Genomic DNA, 9,270 nt, shown 5'->3' with positions numbered 1-9,270 from the left:
ATTTTCTATGTAAAGAGGCAATCAAAGTAAACAAACATATTAGAGTATTTAGTTTCAGCATTAAGCAACCTAAAAAAAAGATATTACTTCCGATTGTTATAATCAGTTAAGTGTTACATCAGTTTTAAAAAGTATACCACATATTTGTGGACACCCGGTATTTTTTTGAGCCTTGTAAAAAACTGGGATCAATAAATGTTATATACAGAGACCGGGGATCAAATTGTCGCCTACTTTAAACCTTGATAACTTGAAGACGACATTATCAAAGAAAAAACCGGTTACCAAATAGGAAAGCTATTTGTGTCAGCTGACGATATGGATTTCAGTTAGCATCATGCCGTCATAATATGAGGAGATAAAGACCTATAAGTGGAAGGAGGAGCTTTCGAGGTCCGCCGTAGTCATGGTATAGGTTAATAATGGAGGTGAAATCTCCAATTCAACGATTGCTTCAACCTAAGGAGTGAATTTACGGACTGTTCAGCGTATCAATAAGAAGCTAGAGGACACCTGGGATGTTGATGCCACCATAAAGAGGGCACCCAAAGAGGAGGGCTCCGACAGGAAGGTCAAGGACACCGACTTTGTCGACAAGGTGAAGAAAATGGTTGAGGATGACCCTCCAGATCCATGAAGGCCGGAGACATGCCCTGGGTGTGGCAACAGGACTCAGCACCCTGCCATATGTCCAAAATCTCCATGCAGTGGTTAACCGAGAACTGTTATGACGTCGTAACCAAGGATTTGTGGCCTCTTAACTCTCCCGACCTTAATCCTTTGGACTATTTTGTCTGGGGCTATGTCCAGAGACATACCAACAGACATCCCCATAGCACCAAGACCAACCTGATGGACTCTATCAAGGAGGTATTTGGCAACATGGACAATGAGATGGTCAGAAGAGCCTGCGGCCGGTTCAGAGGCCGTATTGAGGCTGTTATTGATGGCAACGGTGATTATATCGAATGACTGGCTACTCTATACCTATATGCTCGTCATAGTTTTGATTTTCAATAAAAAAGTTAAAAAATGTATATTTTGTATTATTTTTTGTAGAAAAATATTTTGGCGACAATTTGATCCCCGCTCTCTTTATATGCTATGTTTTGTCTCTACTCAATGACCCTCCCTCTCTGACAACGCAGGCCCTACAATCATTTCCTTCACTTATCATGATAATTAGGCCTCAGAAAAATATGTGATATCATATTTTTGGATTCTAGTCAAAAACAACATACCTTTTAATTTTTTTTGACCAAATAAAATGCCTTCACCCTTTTGGGGACACATGTAAGATTACACACGTAATATCATAATTTAACATTTTTTCTACACTTGTAAAAGGAGTTTTTTGGCTGTCCCTTCAATTCATGCTTTAACAATTCAATACTCAATAAATGGGGAAATAAATGTTTGTCCTTCCTTATTGTAGATCTATTATAAACGACACATTAAAAAGTGCTTCTTCAATAACCTGAAGGTCTTTGAAGAGATTTATGAGGATTTTTTTATTGTTGCTCTTTAGTCGTACCCCAGTTATAGGGAAATAATTTATTACTTACTGAAATGAGTAAAGAGAAAACACAACCATTTATCTATTGAAACGAGGTTAGGAAAGAATGTTAAAATTGGGTAATGTAAAGATAAATTATTTGAGACTTATAATAAGAAAGAGAAAGTCAAGTTATTGAGCCATGTGTACAGCTTTTAAAAAATGATTGAATTCATATTTTACAGGAAATAATAATAATTAAAACAGTTTGCTCATTTTATAGTGTTTTTTTTTTTTCCAAAGCCATAACTCTGTTATATATATATATATATGTTAACATAGAGTTAATAACCGACATTGCCCGAAGTTATTATGTGTCGACAATTATAATCACACAATTTGTTTGGATCAGAGATTCTCAACCTTTTTTTTTTAGTACCATATGTAAAATATTTATTTAATCCAAGTATCCCCTTACCAGCACAATGTTCTTTAGCTTCAGTGATAGTGGAGTCCCCAGGATTATATATATATATATTTTCGAGATGGGGGGAGGTGCCTTGGCTTTTGGGATTTTTTTTTTTTTTTTTAAGAAACCCAAAAATCCGAATTGTTAGAAAAAATAGGGAAATATTAAAGTTCTTTGAAAAAAAAATCAAAAATCAACAGCTTTTCAATAAAAAAATAACTTTTTCAGAAAAAAAAAAATCGAAAATTTATTTTTATTATATTAAATTAAGTTTTTGACAAAAAAAAAAATTATATTTAATTTTTTCAAATATTTAGTTTCTTCGTAAAAATGGGCCACACAAAATAAATACAGCCTATTTCTGGTATTTGTGACAATACATTCCGCTTGTAACCCCATTGGCTGCAAGTGATCAGACCACATTGCTAAGCTTTGATATCTCTGCTGCAGATAATTTGGTGCTCTCGGTAGTCAACTTGTGGCTGTGGTGATTGTACGTTATTTATTATTTTCTTTTAATCTTTCAATCCCTTCTGACTAACTATATCGAGCAAAAAAAGAAAGTGGTTAGACGAATACGCAGAATATGGATTCGAATGTATAAAAGAACGTGATGGGAATCAGTGTCCTCAATGCGGAATTGGAAAGTACAAGAACAAAGCACTTTCAAAGTGGAGAGAGCCAGATTTGTCTGAAAAGTCTACTCTGCCTGTTCTTGGCTTTGTACCCATAGACAAACCAATCCTGATAGCATTGTACAAAGTTGCCTGCCTCAATACGAAGCAGGCTTAGCCCCACATCATTAGCGAGACCAGCTGCGTTGAAGATGGCGAATATCATGCTGAGAAAAGCTACTAAAGGTAACTTATTACAAATTCCTCTTTTTAATGACACTATCAGCAGCAAGGTAAACGATATGAGCAAGGATATTTTGCCTGAAAAAGTTGCAAATCTGAATTCAATCGTTGCAAAATTTAGCCTCCAACTTGATGAGACCATTTACACTTACATTCTAAGTCAGGTTGTCGTATTGGTGGTTGTAAGAAAGAATACGTGATAAAGGATGATTTTGTATTATGTAAGTCTCTTACAACAATAACTAAGGCAGTAGATTTGAAGAAACTCGTTGATTACTTCTTCTGAGACAACAATCTTTCATGGAACATGGTGTCTGGACGGAGATATGGGTTACCGATGCACACCACATCATTGTTACGCACTGTGTTGAATGCAGGCACTTCTATAGCAAAAAAAGCTTTGACCCGAATAGTGGCTCAATTATTTAAAAATGATGTTGAATGTGTGAACTATATGCAAACTAGTGTATGACTTACTGTATTTTCAAAGAGATGTGTAATTGAAACGGCCGGAATTTGAGGTACTTTTGTACCATTCTAACGTTCGGTAGTTATCCAAGTTTATCCACAGGGACTGAATTGTAGATCGAAGATTAGGATGGAATTGGAGACATTTCTGTACCTAAAGAGCTGAAGCCAGCACTTGCCATGCACTTAGAAGAGCTTGCAAAACCTCGTGACGGATACTTCCCCACCACAGAGACAGGATCTCACGTTTAGTTGTAGGATAGAAGACGTGAACAGTGACTATCTCGATGAAATCATTGAACTTCAGTAGAGCCAGCTTCAATAGCCACTCTTCAGAAAAACAACGTTGTCAACGATTTGGTGTCAGCAAATCGTATCATACCCTCTTATTGCAAAGAAAGCCTTGGATATACTCATACTGTTTGTAACAACACATCATTGTGACCACATAAAAACGAAGAAATGAACATACTCTGTTACAAAAATGATATGAAAGTTGTACTTGCCAAGGTAAAGCCTTGCATTTCTGAACTTGTGTCTGAAATGCAACAGCAAAAGACACAATGATTTGCTGTAAATATTCATTGAGTTATACTTTTGTGTGAAATTCATGTTTTATTGGTTTTATTCTTTAAACACAATGGTTTTGGGCTGCAACAAATGCATGTTGCATTTTGTGTACAAATACAATATCTACCAATGTTCTGAAGAAATCATATTTTATTTTTTCAATAATGAAGGGGCTTGGTGAATGCACAGATGAAGCTTTCAGGGCTCAATACCAATAAGGTTAAGAACCATTACTTAAAGTATATCATCATCCACTAAAGTGCTTTTTATATTGACGAATAATTAACTGAAGATACTTTTCATGTCGTATGGAAATCTGTGGAAAGTACTTTTATTAAATTGTGTGTATAATTCCATGTAGGCCCGTGGGAGGTTGGTATTTTAAAAGAAAAATGTAGTGTACTTTGCAGCAGCGGCTATAAGTGTACATCATATATAATTAAGATCAACAACCCGATATATAATAGTGCTTCCGATATGTGACTTATAATTACTAAGTCACGCATTGATTGCCTTTTTTTTCTTGAAAAGTTTCAGTTTTTCGAGAGGAAACACCAAACAAAATATAACCTTTGATAAACACTTCTTTATAGTTTTCGATGAATATTTGATTAAGCACAATAAACTGGTTAATTATTAAAAGAGCTTGACAGTCAACCAAAGCATGCATACTATAATTAAAAATTCATCCAGGGTCTTTGAATGGACTTGAAAACTTTCACAACTTTTGCCATTATCAAGAATGGAAACGTAAATTTCCTCATATCATTTCATACACTTCATAGAGTGTACAATTTTTTCCCCCAGATTTATTAAAGTTTAGATCATATATAAAATGAACAAGTATTTCCTTGGCCTCTTTGAAAAGAGAATCTTTGTTGACCAATTTTAGGCACGAAGGAGTTAGTGGAAGATTATATGCAGCCATTTTTTTTAAAGGAAGAAGAATTTACGAGTATCAAAAATGAGGTTGCAGTTTTAAGTCATGGAGAGTAAGGACATTTTCGTCCGTAGCGATTTTTCAAGCTCACTCGGGTTTCGAAGATTCTTATGAAAATATTTTTTGTTCAGGTTTTGGCAAATGATTTCGATCGTTTTATTTGAATTAAGACATGGAGTATTTTCCTATATGATTTTCTGAGTGGCTGCCCATTTCTTTGATCGATAGAGGATGCGGTTATTTGAAAGGTCAGTGCCTAACATTAAATAACTAAAAGCATTAGAAACGTATAAAAAATTTCTCCATTTCTGGCGAGGCTTAGCAATTATATTTTTAAAATTTTTGAGATTTAAAACATTAGCTACTAAGACAAGTCCTCCTCCTAATTGAGACCCTGGTCTCTTTAGGGCGGGGATGTAACGTTTATCGAACAATGTACAAAACCATTTATCTTCCTCCATTTATGTCTCATCACCTACAGAAAAAACAGCATTAGAAATATATATAATCTGAGGAATCCATTTGGTTGTATATGAATAAATTCTCTTTTGAAGATTAAATCTCCTCCACTAGACACACCACTAACGGGCCTTCGAATTGACTTTTATCCAATTAGAAGTTACTTGTCCATCTCTTTTCCATTCAACGCTCAATATATTAACTGTGTGAATTACCGCAAATCCACCTATCTTCAAATCCGGAGAAGGATGCCAGTGACCTACAGGGAGGATAGAAGTTTTGTTGAAATTCGCCCTCATTCCCGAAACCCTAGTGAACTTTTCAAAAGCAGAAAGCATAATTTCAACTCTCTTTTCCACTTGTTTACTCGAATTTCCTTCAATCATAAGCGTAATGTAATCCACGTGTATATCGAATAAGTTGCATATATTACCAAAACAAACCCCGATAACCCTGTATTTACAGACCAAAAAATGATTTATTTGCTCCATCGCAGTTACAAAGAGAAGAGGAAAAACCGGACACCCTCGTCTGCAACTTTTTCCCCACTTTAGTGGATCACCATGGATTCAATTCAACTAGAAAGATGAAGTCCCATGAAACCAAACTGCATGGATATGATTAAAGAAACGTCTTGTTAACTTTTTTTACGGCCTGTAGGATACATTTATGACTGATCGAATCAAACGCTTTACTGAAATCGAGTACAATAATTACTCCAAACTTGTTGCTCAATCTTGTTGAGTTAATAGAAACCTGTATATTCCGGGAAATGTCTGCAATGTACTCCGAGCAATATTATCATCAAAACTGTCCATCTGTTGAGGCATATCCTTTTTATTAGTACATGACTGACTCTATTCTTGCTATTAAGGTTCTACTTTGATTTTTTTTTTTTTTGGGAGGGGGAACTTGACGCTGTTGACAGTAGCCAATCACCCTTCGTGGTTCTACAGTTCCATTTTTTCTGTACTATCTCCTGCACTAATTGCCGCACGGACAAAGATTATAAGAAGAGGAGTTATTAATTATCAATTGCCAAGGCACAGAAAGTGCCGTATTTATTCCCCACTACCAGTTTATTAATAGAGTGAGGATGTAGCCATTCGATATCGAAACCACTTTTGTCTATAGGAAGTAAAAAGGTTCCCTTATAGTGTTTTCGGATCCCCGTAAAGGCCTCACATCTCAAGTCTACTCCTGCAATTCCTAACAATTATTGCACTACTTTCAACCTCTGAGATTTTCTCATCTTTCAATCGGTCTTATTGTATTTGAGGTCATTGTCCCAAGTAAAAAAAAGAAGAATGGAGTTGTTGGGTGGGTGAATCCTTCCATTTGTTCCGGCTGCACTCAAACTGTCATGGTTACCATGTTTTGTTTTTTTCAAGTATGTTTCAATTGATTTTATCATGAATTACAGTATTGAGTTAAACTTACACCTAAAATATAAAAAGAAATTTATACATTTTTTTTTATCCATCTATCAATAGTTTGGATATAATTAAGTGGCAATGACGTTCTAGTGGACCTAAATTTGTATAGCTTTCTCTAAACTTTTGTGATAATTAAATTAATTTATTTTCAATTTAAAAATGGCTGCTATCTTTAGACTTAATATTATTTTAAAATTCAAATAAAAATCACACCTTCTGGGATTCCTGACATTTGCAATATGCTTAATGCTCACATTCAAATAAAAAAAAATGCCTTAAGAAAGAAGCAAATTATCACTTCATTATTCTTTCAGTACAGATTAACTGGAGACAAGATGTAGGTAACTATGTTATATTTTATTCAAAAATGTGAATGATCGAGCAAAGGGTTCTCCAGGTCTTTCAATATCTTCCTTGAACGAAAGCATCTAACCCAAACTTAATTTTTCTGCTTTCAATTTGATTCAAAAAGTGTTGTCTGGTGTCTATCTTAACTTGAAATTATTAGAGCTGGGACCATACCTACTGTTCAGTTCAAACCGTGGTACACAGTTCGGTACGGTATAGTAATTAAATCGTTTTAAAAAAATAGAACTTTTTAAATTTTTTCGATATTTTACTTATTATTATTTTTAGCTGTAAAAATTAAATATCCCTAAATATACTTAACTTCTCCAAAAAAACAAAACAACAGAGGTTGATATAAAAAAATACATGGGTTATATATTACTATTTTTCATGAATTTGTGAATTTTTTTATGCAAAAAGTTGAGTTTGTCTACATTTTTTGGTAATAAACAAGACCGATTATCAGTCACAATATTGCCATCTGAAGAAAAAACAATTTGGCTTGATACAGATGTACCTATAGTATGGAAGTATCGTGAAGCTAATTTTGAAACATTAGTAAATTTATCTAAATTATCTCTTCATCATACCACTGATTTTTTGTTTACTGAGATTCATTTGATCATGTTGTCAGACATTATCTATTTTTCTATTTCTCTTGGCACATATTTGTAGGTATCAAATGAATATTTAAGGCACAATAGATATTTATGTCGCAAAATATTTGTTCGATTTTGTAAAAAAATCATAACACACGCAAAGTTATGTATGATATATAAACCAAATATAGAAGGATAAAAAAAGTAACCAAAATATTATAATATCAAAATATTTAATATCTGATTATATATAAAATATAAATGTACTGCACCCAGGGTAAAAACGTGCCAAACCGTAAGGGTCGTACTCAACCGCAGTACAACCCCGAACCTTACCAGCCGTAGTAAATATCCACGATTATTATTCTTAAACATGTCCAAATGTGATAAAAACAGTCTCTGGGTCCTGATTGTCTTTTTTTCAAAACAATATTTTTCAAAATTATCTCTCTATCCGTAATCTCATTTTGTGAAAAAAATAAATATCCTTGTAGAAAATTTAATCTACAAAACATTTTTCAAATTCCCAGTTGTACCATGTACAAAATGCTACCAATAAGTATCACTGGTTATATATGTAGGTTATTGTTGGACTGGGAGTAGAATTGAAGTTAAAATACGTAACTCATCAGTATTTGCAGCATATAACTCGCCGACAAATCCTCTGTGTTTCTCTCACATGATTCATAATCACAAATACTCGTAGTTATACTTTATACTCAGGTGAAATCTCCTCAAAATTAAAATATAATGCTAACAGATTTAGAAAACGAAAAACAATTTTCAGATTATCAACTAGAAAAAAAAACCTACAAAAAAGTTTAAAGGGTAACCCTGGTTAAGGTATTATGAATAACACTGAGTAGTTATAAGTGTAAGTTCTTGTTCGACTCAAAGTAGAGTTCAGTATCGAAAATGGAATAATTCTTGCCTTTGTCCGTGCTTGATACGGAGTAGGACTTGCATTTATTTCCGTCCTTTCACAGTTACTTGCAGATAATTAAATTACATTCCATGCTAGTTAAGTTGCTCTATAATTTTCAAAGTGATATTAATTTTCCTTGTTTTTAATTAAGATTCACAATGGGAAAATATTTCCTATTTAGTGTCATTTTCTCTGTCATTCATAAGCAAATACATTCATGGTTACACTTGATAGTTTATACGTATGTTATGTTCACTCCTCAAGAATGAAAAATAATGAGAACAGCTGTAGAAAAACAACAACATTGTTTTGGTTCCCAACAGCAAAAGTACTCGTATGTTATAAAATCTATCTATTTACACATTATTAGTTGAACTTGGTGTGCGTTATTACGTTTGGGGAAAACTGTTATATGTACAAGGACACTGCTTGGAACGTTTGACTTCATGCCCAACAATTATACAGGGGAAAGTTCATTTTGTAGAAATGAATTCAAGCTAAAAAATAAATTAATTTTTGAGCACAAAATCCAAAACTGAGTTCAGTTGTTCTCTGAGAAACTTACTTTTGAAAAATCTGGGAATATAATCACTTTGGACTATTATCCTTCAGAGTCATTTTTTACCCATAAAACAATCCCCAAATTGAAAGTAGGATCTATAAAACTTTTGTATATGTATTTTTATGATTATATAGTCTTTTTA

This window comes from Lepeophtheirus salmonis, chromosome 11 (assembly GCF_016086655.4).
Source record: "Lepeophtheirus salmonis chromosome 11, UVic_Lsal_1.4, whole genome shotgun sequence".
Taxonomy (NCBI): Eukaryota; Metazoa; Arthropoda; class Copepoda; order Siphonostomatoida; family Caligidae; genus Lepeophtheirus; species Lepeophtheirus salmonis.
Note: the sequence above shows the minus strand (reverse complement) of the source record.